Source organism: Grammomys surdaster, unplaced genomic scaffold, assembly GCF_004785775.1.
Source record: "Grammomys surdaster isolate TR1022 unplaced genomic scaffold, NIH_TR_1.0 63, whole genome shotgun sequence".
NCBI classification, from domain to species: Eukaryota; Metazoa; Chordata; class Mammalia; order Rodentia; family Muridae; genus Grammomys; species Grammomys surdaster.
This window is the reverse complement of record NW_021604565.1, coordinates 4556757-4575502: the sequence shown is the minus strand read 5'-3', so window position 1 is coordinate 4575502 and position 18746 is coordinate 4556757. Positions and strand designations below refer to the sequence as shown.

General features: G+C 45.3%; 1 protein-coding gene across 7 annotated transcripts in view; it reads right to left on the bottom strand.

Moving 5' to 3' along the window:
- Pag1 (phosphoprotein membrane anchor with glycosphingolipid microdomains 1) overlaps positions 1–18746 on the bottom strand; it is a 137592-nt gene that overhangs the window by 20133 nt on the left and 98713 nt on the right. The window contains exon 1 of one of the 7 annotated variants that reach the window (XM_028766010.1): positions 2575–2638. The exons of the other annotated variants lie outside the window; for them this stretch is intronic. The gene's annotated coding sequence lies outside the window, so the exon portion shown is untranslated. Of the gene's footprint in view, positions 1–2574; positions 2639–18746 lie in introns of those variants that run through there. 7 annotated transcript variants of the gene reach the window in all.

The window sequence follows — 18746 nt, the reverse complement described above, 5'->3', positions numbered from 1 at the left end:
CACCAGCAGCACCAGCAGCACCAGCAGCACCAGCGGTTGAGAAGTGCTGGGCAAGGTTTGATGGGCAGAGGTTGGATGGGCAAGGTTTGATGGGCAGGGGTTGGATGGGCAAGGTTTGATGGGCAGGGGTTGGATGGGCCGGGGAGTGACTTCTTTAACTGCCTTTCCTCATTTTGATTTGGTGTGGATTTGGGGGAGGAGGGAAGGAGAAGAGGAAGACAAGAGGAGAGAGAAGGTTTATTTCTCGCAGCCTGTGTTGTACACACTCCAGGCAGGGCTCTGAGACTCACTGAGCATCTGGGTCAAGGTGACAATGGCTTACGATCAGAGGGTGGCAGGGGATGCTTCGCTTGCTTCTGACCATGGGAGACATTTCAGCAAGCTTGCAGTTGGGCTTGGGAATCCTTTCTTTTGGCTGCATGCTTGCTTACTTGAGCTAGCTGAAAAGGGCTCTGAGGGCAGGGATGCATTCACCACCTTCTCTTAAAAACCTTAGCATCTTCATAATCTGAAAACTAGGTTCTGGTCAGGAGGTTTTCCTGCCGGCTGCTTCTGCAGGAAGACTATAACGGAGACTCTCGAATGCAGGTGTGGCTTACACAGCAAGGGAGAGAAGCTGAAGGGCTGAGCACTCAGGGCTTAAGAAGCCCAGGCTATCCTGGGGCCAGACCCTCACTCTGGAACTAGCAAAGCATTCTGGGCACAGCCATATCACTACCACCTGAGCCTGACTCTCAGAGCCAGCAATCCCCCTGTCATCATCCTTACTGGCTTACTGTCTTCTCATCCCCTCTCACAGATGAGCACTTCCTGTCCCCCTCCCGTGAGGGAGCTGGACATTACACTTTTCAGAGGAAAGAGGGTTGTGCACATTCACAGTCTCACTTGATGCTGACTTGTCCTTTAGTGCCTAGCCGCAGGGTCAGTCTTCGGAACAGGCCCCTCTTCTTACAGTCCTCTCTCCCTCCAAACTTAGTGAAGGCCCCTGTCTTAGAAGGGATTTTCCTGTCTACCATTACTCAAAATTGAAATGACAAAGCACTTCGGTGTCTCTTCCACGGGCCTCTCTGTGTCCCACAGTGGACATTCAGAACATATCTTCAGAAGGAAGAGCTCCAAGGGGGTGGAGCCTCAGGATTTCTGTGAAGGCCTTAAGTAAGAAGTTGCTCTTCTCAGCTTCCAGGCTGGCCTTCTATCAGGAACAGGAGTGATACAGGTTTGCTTGCCAGGCCACTGGGACACAGCCAGCGGATCCTCTATGTTCCTCTGTACACAACATCAGTCATCTTCCTTGACCCAGGCTCCCCTAGAACCTGGGGAGGAGGCCATATACCAGTTGTGACTCTCAGTCTTCAAATAAAATCCATCAGAACCCTAGATGAGTCTAGACTGCATATCAGCTTCTTACCCTATGATTAAAAACAGATTTATATTTAATAATGTGTCTATGTGTGGGTTTGTGTCATGGAGGCCAGGGGTGTCAGACGTCCTAGACTGGAATTACAGGAAGTTGTGGGACACCTGACATGGGTGCTAGGCTGAACTCTATGAAGCACCGTGCACTCTCAGCCACTGAGGCACCTTCCCAGCCCATCTATATTATGTTTTATTTAATTCTGTGGGCCTCCATGGCTCCCTACTCCGCTGGCACTCAGTTACGCTTGGAGGCCACGCAGAGCTGCGTACCCTGGGGCACTCATACCCTCCAGGCAGGATGGCAGACAGTGAGGATGAGGGAGCCTGGATTCCCCATGACTAGTTTGCCCACCGCTCATCCTCATGGTGCATTAACCATGGGCTGTCATCCGTGGGAGCCAGAGCACTCTGCAGGCTTCATGCAGCAGCGAGGCTGTGACGGATGTGGTGCTCGCATGCAGACTGCTTCCTGAGCCCAGCACTAGTCCCTGTCACACTCAGCTGAGCATTGCTTCACGCCCCCTTTATTTGGCTTCTGAGGCTTACTGACTCAGCCTTTGTTTTCATAGTAATACAAGACAACAAAAATAAACTTCTGCTTCTTTATTTTGAGAAATGAATTCTTGCACATAAATGTCTCCTAGCCAAATCCCCCTCTTACAGCTGCTCACAGTATTAAGCGCTCAGATCTGTGGCCAAGGAGGTGGCTCAGTTGGTAAAGTGCTTGACGCACAAGCATGAGGACCTGAGCTGGGATCCCCGGCATCAATGTAACATTCTGACCTTGATGTCTGATATCTCAATGCTGGGAGGTGACTGACATGAGAATCCGTGGAGCCCAGCGGCCAGCTGCTATAGCACAAATGGTGAGCTCCAACTTCAGTGAGAGATGCACCTCAAAAGTAAGGTAAGACGACAACTGGCATTGGCCTGGGGCCTCCACAGCTGCGGGCACACGTGTACAAACTTGCACACATACACACACCACACACATGCATGAGGATAGGGCTAACTCTGAACGCCCACTCTGTTGGATCCCTGATAGCACTGTACATACAAAAATGCTCAACCCTTGGGACTGGAGAAGCAAAACTTAAGAACAGAGAATGATTTAGGTAACAGAGATGGCAGCAGAGTCTGTCCATAATACCCTCTCACCGTGTCACAGCGATCCATCGCCACAGTGCAGGCACAGGGTGCAGGAGAGAATGTCCCCAGTGGCTGGCAGAGGAAGAATGGAGCATGGTTCATGTACCACAGCCTGAAACAGCGGTCCCACACGGTACCTCCTGCTTGCACGGGCCTGTGATCTTAGCTACTCACATGACCTGAGGATCTAGTTCAGCCATTGTGGAGGGCCCAGAGGCTCTGCATTTCTAGGTACTGTCTAGAGGGTAGCTCATAACCTTCACCTCAACTCATGCCAGTAAGATACTTGAGTCTTGTCAGTAGACTGAATCTCTGTCATCTGTAGAAGTTGGCTACTCCTCCCACTCCCATGCTCCCAGAAGTAAGACGCATACTCAAAATGTATTAACTGATACCTTGGCCACATAGCAAGAGTCTTTTCTAGCTATAACTAGATACAACTATAACTAGATATAACTTAAAATATCTCATTTATTTTAATCTACATTCTGCCAATTGTCTGGTGACCTGTGTTCAGGTACCATGTGTCCATCTTTCCAGGTGAATCTCCTGTGCCTGGCTCTATCCCAGAATCCTTTCTGCCTCCCTGATGTCCCACCTTCTACTCTACCCTTTTCTATAGGCCATAGGTTCTTAAATTACAGGTGATGACAATACACAAGATATAGAGGATATGTGGCCAGCTGAAACTTGGCCATCCCCTTCCTTGAAGAGCATGCCTTCATTCTTCATTCTTCATTCTGAAGTCGAAGCCTTCATTCTCACTGCAGCACTTAGCCACAAGGCAATTCTGTCCATCCAGTGATTGAGAAAAGGGCAGGGAGTACGTACACTGTGCCGTGTGCAGCCTCTGCTCGACGCATGTCCACTAAGCTGCTGTGTGGCCTGAATCTAAACCTCCCCAGGCCTGCCTCAGTTTCTCCTTTTGAGAAAGATTGTCATTTTAGAGTCCTTCCCAGATTCTAGCTTCTACTGTTTTATGAATATGGCCGTGGTTCTCAAAGTCAGAACCAAGGATTCAGAACTGTGTATATAGGCACAAATGTTGGCTGGCAGTTCTTAAGGACTGTTTGTGTGTCCCAGAAAGTGGCCTAAGATTTATGAGCAGTGTTAGTGAGCCCAACCAGTTAAACAGATGACACGAGGAAAAACAAATCACAGGCAGTGTTTGTAGCCAGCACGTAGTACCAGGACTCTAGCCCACATGCCTTCCAGATCATCAGCCATAACCTATGGTGTATGCTGAAGCTGACATCAGTCCTCAGTCCTTCAGGAGCATTACACAGCATGAGTCATTACAGGCGCATGCTTGCAATTCTAGCCTAGTAAGCTGAAGCAGAAAAATTGACAATTATGGTCCAGCTTGGGCTCTGTAGTGAAAAAGTGTCCCTTTAGAAATCATGAAACAAGGAAACAGAAAGCATTTCCTTAGCATATGCACATATTTCTGAGATATGTAATAGCCTTTAACAAAAAAGGCTAGAACAGGGCAAAGCCCCAGGTTTTCAATGTTCCTGTACAAGTAATACAGAGACACTTATGCTGGATGGGGTTTGAAGATCTTTAAAGGCAAATGCTTGTTGTTTGGAAACCCCTACAAATGGCAGGCTTGAGAAGAATCCCTCTCAGTGTGCGTTGAGCCTGGAATGTCCTGAAGTTATTACATCTCACAGACTGTCCCTGTTGGCCAAGAAGGAGCTTCTTGGCTTGGTTCCATCGGCTTCCTGACTCATACCTCTGGACACTTCTAACTCTTTCATACTCTCATTCCCTAACTACCAACTGTGTGCTAAGCAGAACACATCCAATCTTGAGCTGAGAAATAGGTCAATGTCGTAAGAGGAAACTCTCTCAATCAGTCGTGGGAACTGGCCACAAGCAAGCAAGCAAGCAAGCAAGCAAGCAAACAAACAAACAAACCCCTTATTTCAAGCATGCAAAATGAGAGCAAAGGCCGTGAGGGCCTTCACTTCCCTGCATCACATCTGAGAGAGCAGTCTGCCACAGTCGCTCAGCTTAGCTCTGTGTAGCATGCTGCAGAGACTCCACGGAATTCTCACAGCTGCACTGCCTAGGACTCCTGTGGTCTCAAGCTGAGAACTGTCCTCAATGTGTCAAGTGAATTCCAAAGGCAGTCTTTGCATGTTTCACACGGGGGATAGGCTCACCATCCACGTGTGTTCAACCTCCCAGCAGGATTGGATGCCCTCTGAGTAGGGGCCAGCTTCCAAGGGCAGAAGGTGCCAGATATATGGGAAGAAAAGTTTTATATTTAAGACCAGAAATTAAAAATATAACAACAACTTAGGTGGGGTGGCATCAGTTCTGGCAATCTCAGGGACACATGTATGACTGCTTGCCAACCAGGTCACCTGGGGAAGAAAATGGAGGGGGAAGGTAAGAGGTGTCTCTGAGGCTGCGGCACAGGGGCATCCTGTGACTGAGAAAGTCGAGACATGAAAGAATGGACTTGGTGGGGGGGGGGAGCCTGTGTGTGTGTGTGTGTGTGTGTGTGTGCTTGCATGCTGTGCATATGCATGTCTGTAAATGTGTGGCAGTCATGTTGAAATCAGATGTCTTGGCTGTTTTCTGCCGTATCTTTTGAAACAGTCTTGCACTGAAGCTGGAGCTAACTGATTTGGCTGGCCAGCTGAATGCTCCAGTGACAGCCCTGGGATTGCAGACACACTCCGCCACATCTGGCTGTTTATGTGGGTACTGGACATGGAAACAGTACTTCACTGACCTAGGGACTTCTTAGGGTAGTTTTTCCTGCTTTAGCATCCTGCCCATGGCCGGTGAAGAATGGTGTACGTACGCACATAGCTATGTGTCTACACACTTTAGTACTTTGATTTCTCTCCCTTCCTTTGCCAGATGTGGAATACAGGAAGAGAGCAAGGGTAATGGTGCCTGAAAGTACCCTCCAGAATCTCTTTCCTTTACCCTTTTCCAATCCTCCTTTGGAATACCTGAGGTATTTGAGAAACCTGATGCCCAGACCCAACCCTCAGGTCTTCTGCTGAGAGCCTGTGGTACCAGGTCCAATCTGACTGGAAGTCAGCAATAAAGCCTAGAGCACATGAGTCTTGCAGTGTCCGTCCCATCCACACTGAGCAGCTGAAGTGTCCCCACTGTCTCTGCCCCTGCACACCTCACAGCTTCCTCTGACAGCCTTGCTATGTGCTGGACCTGGGATACAGCTCTTGTTAAGTTGACATGATTGCTTCCATTCCAGGGATTTAGGCAGGAGTTTGTGGGGAAGGTCAGGGATACAGTGTCACATACATACGCCCTCAGATTCTGAATGAACGCCACTGGGTATTTGTTTATCTCCCCAGTGGGGACCCTAGGAGATGGCAGTCACTCTTCAAACTTTTAGAAGTTCACAATTACTTAACATCGACACAGCATTAGGCAGAGCGCTCACTATACAGCAGCAGTTCTTAACCTGTGGCTCATGACCCCTTTTGGGGTGAACAATCCATTCACAGGGACTGCTTAAGACTACTGGAAAACAGATATTTATATTATGATTCACAACAGTAGAAAATTACAGTCATGAAGTAGCAATGAAAATACTGTTACGGTTGTGAGTCACACCATGAGGAGCTGTATTAATGGGTCAGAGCATGAGAAACGTTGAGAACCACTGCCATCAAGGGTGAGAAAGGGTTTATAGGGGCAGGGTTTCCACACAGAGTGCTCCTTTTCTTCATTTATTCTGAAAAAGGAAAAGTATAATCCCACTGTGTGTCCCATGGGCAGAGATCAGGAGGCTCTCCAGGGAGTTCACAGGGAGATTCTAGAGACCAACTGTGCTCCGCATAAAGCCACATAGCTAATGTGATTATAATACCTAAGGAACTGGAACAAATCCAATCGTGAACATCTTCACAGCTAATGAAAATCCCATCTTTCCCTCCAAGATCTTCCATTTTCTCTGTCAATGGAGAATGCAACAGAGGTGTTAAGACTGTACTTCTGAAAAGTCTTAAGACTGTTACACGGACATTTTTTACAGATGGATGTCACTCTTGTTCCCAAATGCAGGGACTGAGTTTGAAATGACTGTGTCACAGTGTTAGGACTAGTTTGCAAAGGAACTTAGAGCAGATGCATTGACCTGAAAAGTTAAGGAGAGCTCTTTCCCATCTTTGAGATTAAAGCACTTTGTACTCAGATAGTTAATATGGCCACTACCCACAATGCTCGTTGTCTGGAAGTAGAAGAGCAGAAACATCCTCTAGTCTTGTGCAGTGAGAGTTCTATTATCCCTGGCCTTCACTGCGTTTTCTCTGGAAGAGGAATGTTACTGTATCACACTGAGAAGTCAGGAGTGACAGACGGTGACATGGAAAGTTCAGGCTGGCAGAGGCACATTCTAAGATGTGCTAAGCATGCTAAGAAGAACGGAGACAACCACGTCCTCCTGGAGTGTCTAAGGTAGTTCTATTAATTTCACAATGAGGAAATAGATCATATTGGAATGTAAGTTATTGATAAGACCTGTAAGTCAGAGGCTGACACAGTGGCTCAGGGTTTAGGAGAATGTGTTGCTCTTTGCAGTTCGGTTTCCAGCACCCACATGTGGTGGCTCATATCCACCTGTTACTCCAGCTCCAGGGCAGCAGACACTTTTGAGAGAATCTAGACCCACACCTGTGCACCCATGTGCACACACATAATTAAACAAATAAAAGAAGAATGAGTCAGCTGTCTTGGTGCATGCCTTTAATCCCAGAACCTAGGAAGCACAGGCTGGGGGATCTGTGCGAGTCTGAGGCCAACTCACTCTCCATAGCAAATTCCACATAAGCCAGGGCTACCTAGTGAGATGCTTTTTCAAAGCAACAACAAAAAAATCCAAGAATCTCCCAAGCCCCTGACCCCCAAAATTAAAAACACAAAACAAAACAAACAAACAAAAAACAAAACCAACAAAAGACAAACAAAACCACATCAAATCTCGAAGACAGTTTGCTTGTGTAATTAAGATTCCCCTTTTTCTACCACTGAAGCTTTGCATGGCGCTGGCTGCAAGGTGAGTGGTGTACCTTCTAGAGGTGAGGCACTGCTTAGTCATGCTGGAGGCTGGAAACACAGTGCAGGGCTCGCACCTCTGTCTCATGGGTCTTTTACAAGAAAACTTTCAGCCAAGTATATTTATGAAATAGTACAAGACATGTTTCCTGGAACAAATGAAAACGTACCTCGGAGCCAAGTGTGTCGCTCCAACCTCCTGCTCGCATGAGGCCAAGGCCATGGGAGTATTGCTTGACTCCAAGAGTTTTTAATAAGTTTGAACAACACAGTGAGACTCCTCTCAAAAACAAACCTAACTCCAAAAACAAAACTCTCACCTATGAAAGCAAGGCATTACTGATATTTAGTGATTCCTACTGGGAAAGGAAGTTCTTATTTATCATTTTGACCTAGGTTAAACCTAAGATAGTGTATCCTGCTCTTGTTTGTAAAATATCTTTACAAAATATTTTATGATTATCGTATGGCAAGCACATTATTATATGGTAAACAAGAATGATTCAGGCTTTTCCACATTTCATTTCCAAGGCCTTGCTCCAAACTCCTTAAGTTCGGCTCATTTTGCTTCCCGGTGAGTTGGCAGACTAGACCCTGCCAGGAACAAGCAGACTCCAGGGCTACTCCATTACCACAGGCGTGTTCTGCTTCCTCTTGTTGAGAGAGAACATGAGTAAAAATAATGCAGGACGTGCTATTGTTCTGAGCCTCTGATTCTGTAGCTGGGATTCATCCAGGAAGCCAGGGCATATAATCTCAGCAAGGCTCGAAAATGATTACTACTCCCCCAAAGACCATCAGAGTGCTATGCTGTCAGGATTAAAAAGGTCAGGGGTAGGAGGAATGCCCAGATGCTAATGTTCACCTTTCTTAACAGTGCATGTCCTCTGACACCCTGGTTTACCATCACTTGGGTGGCTTCTGGAGTAGCTGAAGGACACCATCCCGCCGCTGTTAAGCAGGACACCAACAGTCCTTCAGTACTGTGTCTAGGACATTCCTATTGTCATGAGCCGCTGGATGCGCTATGAGGTGGCAGCCAAATCTGTGAATTTATGACATAAAGGGCAGCTTTGTGTAGCATATTTAAATAGGAAGCTGACATGGTTTGTTTATCTGCACTTTTAATAAAACTATTAATGAGTGGCATTGTGCTATTTGTGGGGTCCAGAAAGCTTTCTGCCCTGGTATAATACGTGCTTGGTGATCTTAGAGCTGGAAAAAAGGTTTTCTATCTTGTGAATTGCTTGCTTCTCTTTATAAAAACTAAACACTACATGCAAAACCATACTGCATTTATTTCCTCTTTTCTTTTTCCCTCACGTGGCTTCTGTAAGCTCAAAGTATGTAATTATCTTCAATTATAGCAATTATCTTAGTCTGGCTCTTTCTTCCCTTTCTCTGGAGCAACTCAAATTACAAGTTTTTTTTTTTTTTTTTATTTCATACTGCTTGAAGAAACTTTTATGTGTCTGTATTATAACTTCACTTTTCTGAGTCAAATGGTAAACTTCAGGCAGTGCAAGTGTGTGGTAGTGAGGACTGAGCCTCGAAACTGCTCTGTGGTATCTACAAGCCTTGAGCTGTGATCCTCCTGCCTCAGCCTCCCATGGAGCTAGAATCACAGTTTGGCTCACCAGATTCAGTGGAAGCTTTTCAGAATACTCCCTACAGTTCTGGTATTTGAGCGCAGGTCCACAGGCACAGAGGATATGCTCTGTCACTGAGATGTGTTCAGCCTTCCTTGTCACCTTTGAGATAAGATCCCACTAAACTGTCACTGTGCCCACTGTGTTAGATAAACCAGGAAGTATTTTGTAAGATAAAAACTTTCAGCGAGAAAATACATGAAATCTTATGGATTTTTATGGCTTTGCAGCTCAATGCTGCTATTTTGAGGCTGTGCTAAAGCTGACTAAAACACATTACTTATTTATTCACTTGAAAATGATCTATAGCCCTTAGAGGTAAAGGGTGTTCTAGAAATCAATAGATTATCTTGATAATAACTAACTTTTTTATGCTTCAGGCCATCTTAGCTATTCTATTGATCACCATTGCTGGACACTGTACATTGATCAGCTCAGTTTGATAAAGCCTCCTTGAGAACGCACAGCTGGACAGGTGGAGTTGGTCTTCTGTCCTCAGCAGGTTCCTTCTCTTTGTTCATACCTTCCATGGACTTCTCTTTCTAGATTTTGACCATATCGGGCATGCTATAACCTTTGGGTTTTCATGTGGCTTTCTGGAATGATCACCCTTCAAGGTATCATATAGCTGGTTACTCTTCATTTTTCTATCCTGCTTAAACAGTGTTAGTCAGAGATGCCTTTTCCTGACCAGCCTGCTGGCTGTGCAACTTAGCTGTACTCACTGTTTTCGTTCAGTTATCTCCGTCTGAAAGCATCATTCACACACATGCATACACACGCACGCGCGCACACACACACACACATACCACACCACACACGCACACATGCACACACGCACGCATGCACGCATGCACGCACACCCTTGTTTCCTGCTGTTTATGTGCTCCTGACTTGTCTACGCAGCCCGAGCTCTACCAGCAGCAATGATAAGAGCTAACAGAGTGAGGGAACGCCTATGTCTGTAGCTTTGCCAAGAGTCATACAAAAATCAGTCCCGAGTTCTTTGAGCCAGAAACTACTGCGGGCTGATCATAAACAAGCGTGTTCAGTTGCTATTTTAACATATAGTTCTCCATGTAATCTACACATGTTGGGATTTTAATTAGCTCCACTGTGCCAGCTCCGTCTGCAGAGAAGCCAATTTGCATCCTCTACCTCCCCTGACCTCTAGCTGCTTCTAGCTTCTGCCAGGATGAGCTTGTCCATTACGTGTAACTTGCTATCTTAGGAATTTCTTTCAATTCCCAGCAGAAATCAAAGATCAAACTGCACTTCTCACATTCTGTTAATATTTTTCTAGAGTATTTGATTGGGAGTACAGCATGCATATTTGGCTAAGGGCCTTCCATATGGTATGGTAAAGTTCTCAGGTGTCTTGTTCATTCCTACACATGTCTGGTTTTTGGTGGGATTTTCGGGATAAAAGCTATCTATTAAATGTTAGAAGACTCATAACAGCCGAGTTTTTTTTTTTTTTTTGTCTGCAATTGTACCCTTATTATCAATGTGACACTGAGGGGACCAGCCAGGAAACCAGCTAGAGTCTTGAGTACAAATCCTGTGACTACAGCTTAGAAAGCTGTGTGTGACCATTCTTCTAGGAGATTCTGTCTGGTCCAGACTCACACGTTCAGTCAGATAACATGGATAACATAGCTTCCAGCTTCCCACACATGCATGGCTGTTTCCATGTCTCTCTAATCCACGGCTTCCCACACATGCATGGCTGTTTCCATGTCTCTCTAATCCACGGCTTTCAAACTGTGGGTCATGACCGCGTTGGCAAACTTCTACTTTCAGATTTATAACAGTAGCAAAATCACAGTTATGAAGCAGCAATAAAAATAATTTTATGGCTGGGGATCACCATGACATGAGGAACTGTATTAAAGGGTTACAGAGTTAGGAAGGCTGAGAACCGCTGAGAGTCTAAGCAGTATTTTCACTGTTTTACTTTTCTATCAAGCATAGAAAAAATTAATAGTATTTAACAGTATTAGCAAAAGCAGCTACATTTGTACCTTACAAAGCATGTATAACTCAGTGCCTTTGCCCAGTAAGTAAGCCACCTCCTGCAACTTTCCTTGGTGACTGAATACAACCTTCTTCTATTCAACAGATATGTACAGGAGAAATCTGCATGTTACTGCATTCAAAGCAGTTGATTCTGATGATAATTTACAATTTATCATTTGAAGTGAACAGAGAATATGAGAAATCATCAGATTCCTGCACACGTAGATTCTTTAAATATGCTGAATTAAAAATTACACTTATTTTGTGACCTTGCATGCATGTGGAAGTCAACTTGTAGGAATTGGGTCCTTATATCTATCTGTGGTTTCCAGGGGTCAAGCATAGCATCAGTCTTAACCACCGAGCAACCTTGTCAGCCCTCTACACACTGAGCTTTTGAAGGCAGGAGGTCACTCTAAGCCCAGGACTACTGTCCTGTCGTGGTGAAGAGAAGCACAACTAGACACTGCATTGTGTGACACAGAAGACACAGGGTCCTAGCTAGTCTGTGCAAGTATATGGGGATGTGACCTGATCCAAGCTCTAGGTCTAACCAACAGCCCTGTCACTATTGCTTTAGTATTTCTCAGATGACCAAATGACTGCTAAGGAATTTGCCAGTGCGTGTGCTTCCACAGTTTCAGAGTACTCTCTGCTGGGGAGAGCATGGTCGCAGGGACCGAAAGCTGAGAGACCACAGTGAACTGAAAGTGGGGTGAAGAGCTAAATTTTCCAAGCCTTCTCCATACTTCCCCAGCAATGTTACACTGCCTAACAGTACCACCAACAGGCATCCAAGTGTTCAAATGTGTGAGCGTTTGAGAGGCATTACTCATTCAAGCCTCTAGGCACGACAGAATTTTATCTTCTCAAACTGTGAGCCCAAGTAATCTCTTCCTCCCTCAAGTTACTTTTTGCTGGACACTTTGTAGCAGCAAGAAAAGTAGCCAATGCTCAGAGCAGCCACACAGTGGAAGGACCCCTTCGCAGGTTGAGCCCTCTCCCCCGAGCTGGACACAGAAGCTCTCCAGGCCCAACCCTGGCTCTTTCCTTCCTTTGCTCTACTGCCTTCTTGTGTGTGCTGTTTACAATCATGGCTTTAATTCCCATCATGCTGCCTTGATGCTGAGTATGGCTACCCACCTAAGGGCTCTGTATCCAGCTTGTACCTGAGCCTCTCCTCCTGGTGTCTCCCAGGCTGGGTTCTCCACTAGCCTTCAGCTAGTTAAACTAGATTTAATCCTAGGTTACCCTAGCTTGGTCTCTCTCGGCTTACCCTGCTATCTAATCATCTTCAAGCTCTTCAAAGTAACCGTTTAGTACATTACTTTGAATAAGTCTCTTCAGCTTATCCCGGTTTCTGCATTCCCAGGGCTGTACTCCCTTGTTCATACAACCATCATCTTGGCATTGAAGGGACCTACTGGTCCCTACATTCATACTGTTGCCCCCAACACAGTCACACAGATATCTTTAAATGGAAAGTTTGATCACATCACAGTTAGGGCCTTTAATGTTTTCCCACCGCTCAAGAGATAAGCAGAAAAACTCCTAGGCAGCCCGCTACTTCCTCAACGCTTTGCCTTTTGCACGCCTCCCTTACATCACCCTGCTCACTCACTGCCCGCCACTCCCACCACTTCCTGCATCTCTGGGACTTCTTCAGCCCACACTGGCCTTCCTCAGTTCAAGTCCACATTGCATCAGAACAGGGGAAGGGATCTACATTAAAGATCACTGGCTATAGCTTCTGTGTTTCTCTCTTTCACAATACCATGTTTTCTTATGCCTACACATGTGTGGGACACAGATAGACTGTGTGGTGCCCCTACCAGGAGACCAAACCCAAGGCAGCAGTCAGGAGACCCCGCAGCTTCACCTATGGTCATGCAGCAGTCTCACCTACTGTCGTATGTGCTCAATCTTGTTGACTCTGGTTTCTGTTAGCATAAGTGCTTGGAAAATAGGGGGTTAGGATTGGGTCCATTTCCCCAAAAGATTGTTGTGCAAGATACCCTTAACCATTCTCTGAACTTGAAAGTTCAAATGTCACAGAACTAATAGAATAGTTTAACTAAAACCACATAAAGTCCACTCCTCTGTAAGTGTGTGCCGTTGGTTGTGGGTTTGCCCCAGTGCTCTCTGCTTGTTCCCTTAAGCCAGGGTCCACCTTTGAACCTGGGCAAGGCTGGAGGCCAGCAAAACTCAGCAAGCCCCCTCCCCTGCCTCTTCTCTTTGTAGTGCTGGGTTTACAGGCATCCATGCCCACACAAGGCTTTTATATGTGGGTGCTGGGATTCGAACTCAGGTTTTCATGTTCACACAGCAAGTGCTGTACCCACTGAGTCATCTTTCTGCCCCATTTCATTTGTTTTATAGCAGATTATAAGGAGAGAGTGACAGTCACTGCATCACTCATAGATTCAGAGTGTAACAGGGTTCAAAGGGACACAGATGGAAGTGAGAACTTGACCCAAGCCAAGTGTCCTGAGCCACTCACTCACGCATGCACTCACGCATGCACTTGCTCACTCAGTTCTGTACTTTCTCACTCATGAATGCACTTACAGTCATTCACACACTCACTTATTCACACACTCACTCATTCACACACTCACATACTCATATACTCACACTCACATATTCATTCACACACTCATTCACACACTCACATACTCACACACTCATTCACACACTCATTCACTTGCACATATACTCACACACTCACACAGACTTGCACACTCTCACACACACACTCACACACATACTCACACACATACACTCACACAACTCACTCACTTCTTCACACACTCATACATACTTCTTCACACTCACACACTCAGGTACTCTGTCACGTACTCACACACTCACTCACTCACTCACTCAAAGAGCCAACTTTGCATCCCTCACCCACCAACTCATGTTAGTGAGATGACCTTACCTTTGTAGAGTATATCAGCACTATTAAACATTTCATAGATTTTCCTTTCTTAGTAATTCAAAATTTGAAAAATTAGTTAATTTTTGTTTTAAAATTATCATGAGTGTTTTACAAAATGGATCAATATGACAGAGAGATGAAATGGCAGAGAATTCTATCCAGGGGAAGGACTCTCTCTCTGCTTGTGACAATCTCTAAAGTCTATAATTCCTCCTCCTTATGTATTTAGATTAGAAAACATGTGATTCTACAAAGTAAAGCTCTTAATAAGTCGGGGGTCACAGACTGGACAACATCAACCCCAGTGCCCAGGAGGCACTATCAATAATGATGCAGCCAGTGAATAGTTAGCCATGCTTCTCACTTTTGTTTAGAGACAAAACTCATTGTATATATATATATATTTAACACACACACACACACACACACACACACACACACACACACACACACACGTGGTGGGTGTGGAGGAGAGAAAAAAGAAAAGAAAAAATAAGAATAAGATGAAGATTCAACTTTCTTTGTTGGAGAGTAAGAGGTGGAGGAGATGGAGGGAGACAGCTATTTCTCACCGCCACTGTACTGGGTGCTGGATGCTGAGTGTGGTGGTGCATGTCTGGAATTCTAGTACAGGGGAGTTGGATGTAGGAGGATCATGAACTCATGGTCAGCCCTGGTTACATGGTATGTCTGAGGCCAACCTGGACTATATGATCTCTGTCTCAAAGAGGGAAGGAGGGAGAAGGAAGAATCAGAAGAAGAGGAAGGGATGAAGAGAGGGAGTGAGAAAGGAAGAGGGAGGGAAGGAGAGAGATCTCTACATGTGACAAAACTCTTTAATTTTCTGAAGTAGAATAGTGGTTAGTCACTCCTCGTGAGACGTGTGAACACCAGCGGTGTGAGAAAGAACCAGCATCTGGGTCTTAGCTATCTATTGTAGGGAGTCACGCACGCACTAAGCTCTCAGATGGCTTTCATCTGTATAGTGTCCAACAGCTTTCAACATGTGCACTTAGTACAAAGCGTCAACACTGAAAACCTCATGCCATTCAGGGATCCTGGAGGTCTAGTCCCAGATACTTGCATAAGGAACTTACTCAAAAAAACCCCAAAAAAACAAAACAAAACAAAACACTTACTGACAATTGCTGTGGTAATTGGAAATGTTTGCAGGGCTTACCAGGGTAAAATTCTCTTATCTTGGGTTCATCCATCTATATGCAACTTCTAGTTTTGTAAACACATGTCAAAAATATGGAATTCCCCTTAAGGATATATAAATAGATTCACCAAGTTTAGAATATGAAGCCCAGATGGCCTACCAGTATCAACAAAAGCACATTCCTTGCCAACATGGATTTTACAAACCAGAGAATCACTGTCGCGCCTGTAGAACAGACAAAGCAGTATTCTATTAGGTGCTTCACTACATGCTCCATAAAACATTATTTTAAAAACCAACACTGGATGTTCAGAACAGACGACGCTATCACCAACGCATGGTAGACTGACCTGCATGCCCTGTGTTCCACTGAGAAGCAGCAGTAGATGTAGATCGGGCCAGCAGCAATGAAAAGCAGATGCAAACCCCTGTGTTGGGTTGCTCTGAAACTCCAAGTCTCGTTTCTTCCTGATACCCTGAGTTTCTGGGACTCAGTATCTGTGTACTTGATGACCATATACTAACTATCAATGTAATGAAATAGCTACATAAACACGGATACCACAAGGGGGCTGCTGTCTAAGGAGGAACTGAGGTGAGGGCCTGGAGAGGTACACACTAAATTTCTTAGTTACCCTGCCACAGGGACTCTACAAATTGCCAAAGGGGACTCAATGCTCAGTGCTTGACAGTGTTGCCCACAAGAGGAAGACTCGGGCTCTCCAGCCACCTTGGCACTTCTGGAAGTGGTGGCTTGGGTGAACTAGGCTGGAGTCAGTGGCAGAGATCCCGCATATGACATCTGTTTCAGGGGCTTAAAATGTCCATTGTCATAGAAGGTGAATCCCTTAATGAATTTGCCACAATTCTACAGTGTGTATCCATGTGGTGTCTATGTACACCTGTGTAGGAGCACCTATCTCTGCAAAGGCCAGAAGATGTCAGGTCTTCTGTCTCTCTGCCTCATTCTTGTGAGGCAAGGTTTCTCACTGGATTAGGAGCTTGCTAGTTTGGGTGTATAGAAGGCCAGAAAACTGCAGTGATCTGTCTCCAGCCCCACCTCCAGCACTGTGGTCACAGGTGCACATGTACTTACACCATACTGTTTATATGGTACTGTGGGATCCAGACCCAGATGCTTACAGTTGCGCAGCAAATGCTCTACTCACTGAGACACACTCCTGGCCCTCTAATCATTTTTGAACAACCTTTGATGTTTTATTCATTTCGAAACAGGTATTTTTCACCCACATCACTAATTAGATATTCTAGCTGCCAGACAAATGACCTCTGCTCAGTAAGATGCATAGGATTTGTGTGCACTTATGGATCAATCTGGACTATGTGGGGCTTAAGTGGTTTGATGAAAATACTTACACTAGTGAAATAAATCAATAAGGTTTATTAAGAGCCCAAGTTTTGAAATGGATTCTTACCCATTATTTGGGAGATGAAATAGTGTATTTTATTGTTTGTGGCTCTTTCCTTGAGTGGACCTTTATGTGTTGTGCACCACTGCCACCAAGCTCTAGTAGCTCCATCAAGTGACAGTCCCTGACCCTGAGTCAGAGCTACACACGCACCTAGAGACAACCTTCCCTACATCTGTTATCAGGCCAGGCTGGGAAGGCTGCATGACACTTAACTTCTGTGAGTAGTGTTTAACGAAGGTTCCTTTGATACTTTAAAACAAAAAGCAATTATGCATTTGGATAAAAATCTTACTTTTAGCCGGGCGGTGGTGGCACATGCCTTTAATCCCAGCACTTGGGAGGCAGAGGCAGGCGGATTTCTGAGTTCAAGAGTTCGAGGCCAGCCTGGTCTGCAGAGTGAGTTCCAGGACAGCCAGAACTACACAGAGAAACCCTGTCTTGAAAAACCAAAACCAAACCAACCAACCAACCAAACAAAAAACAAACAAAAATCTTACTTTTAATACATCGAAGAAAAGGTTAACAGTATTGAACAGGCACAATTTTCCAGGTACTTTGGCACTTGGTGCTTCATGTAGAGAAATGAAACTCCATTTAACTCTTCATAGGTTCTTCATAGGTTTGTGAGGTAGGTGGGCGAGATCAGTCACAAGTCTTCCCCTCCTGGTATCCTCACTGCTTGTAAAGTGACTTTATGAGCTCCCTTCAGTGAGAAACAGCTGTTTCTCTACTCTTAATTCCGAGCTGGCTTTTTGAATCACTTCTAACCATGCAAAGCAGGGGAAGCAACCACATATCCATTCTGAACCATATATCCAACCAGTTAGCTGTGCACACTTCACTCTATACCTGAATCCCTGCTTTCTCTCTACAAAGCCCAGGCTGAGTGTTCATGCCCCAATGCTTTCTCAAATCCAGTAAGCCTCTGCACTCAGAAAGACATCACTGACTGCAGGTTGGTGGTGGGCTCATAATAAGCTCTGGTGAGATCAGAGCTGCCCAGGGAAGCCAGCACAGACCTGAACCAGGAGCGAAGGAAGCGGCTGTTTGCAAACTGTCGAGTTGTGGAGTGGCTGGTCACAGAGTAAAAGCTAACAGACACAGTGTTGACCTCTCTGTACTAAACATAGGCACTGTCACTTGTCCACGCTCCACCAACTCTCTCATGGTGAAGCTCTCTGACACAGGTTATCACATCTGACACAAGTTATCACATCTTAGGCCACTGTCCGGACCCCTGAGTGCTTAGGCAGTGCCTTTGGTGTCAGGTTACAGGTGCCTCCTGGGTCATTTCTATGTTTAATGAGACTGTGATTTGGAAGTCTTGCTATTCTTAGCACCTGAAATGAATTCTGTGCCTTTGAAATCTGCTCAAATGTAAGTACTTCTCAGGAATCTTTCATGATATTTGAAGACAGACTGCCTTTTTTTTTCTGTCCTTTGGGTGATGGTAAAAGAACACAATTGCTCACTCTTTCCTTCATCCTTGCCCTTCACAGGTGACATTTCAGTATCTTTTATCAAGAAATCAAATCTGCTTTTCCACCATCTCAATATAGACTGACTGGTTGACTTGCTTTGACCAAGAAGCATAGCAAAAGTGGAAAAATCTCAATTCTGGGAAGTTTGAGACATCTTGTATTCTTGAGGAAACCTGATGCCCCTTCCAGCAAGTCTATACTGCCCTGGAGGGCCTCACAGACAGGGCTCTGTCAGACACTGTGTCTTAGCTGAAGTCCAGACATGGGAGAAGAGCCCAGCTAAGATGAGCTAAGCCACCTGACCTGTGTCACACAGAGAGGCCAGCAAACCTGGAGACAAGATGAAGAAGAGCCAGACAAATGGTTGCCCTAAGCTTGCCCTGAGGAGACAGTTACTGGACTTCAATTTTACTTCTGGTATAAGAGATCATTTGTAGTTTTGTGACAGTTTTA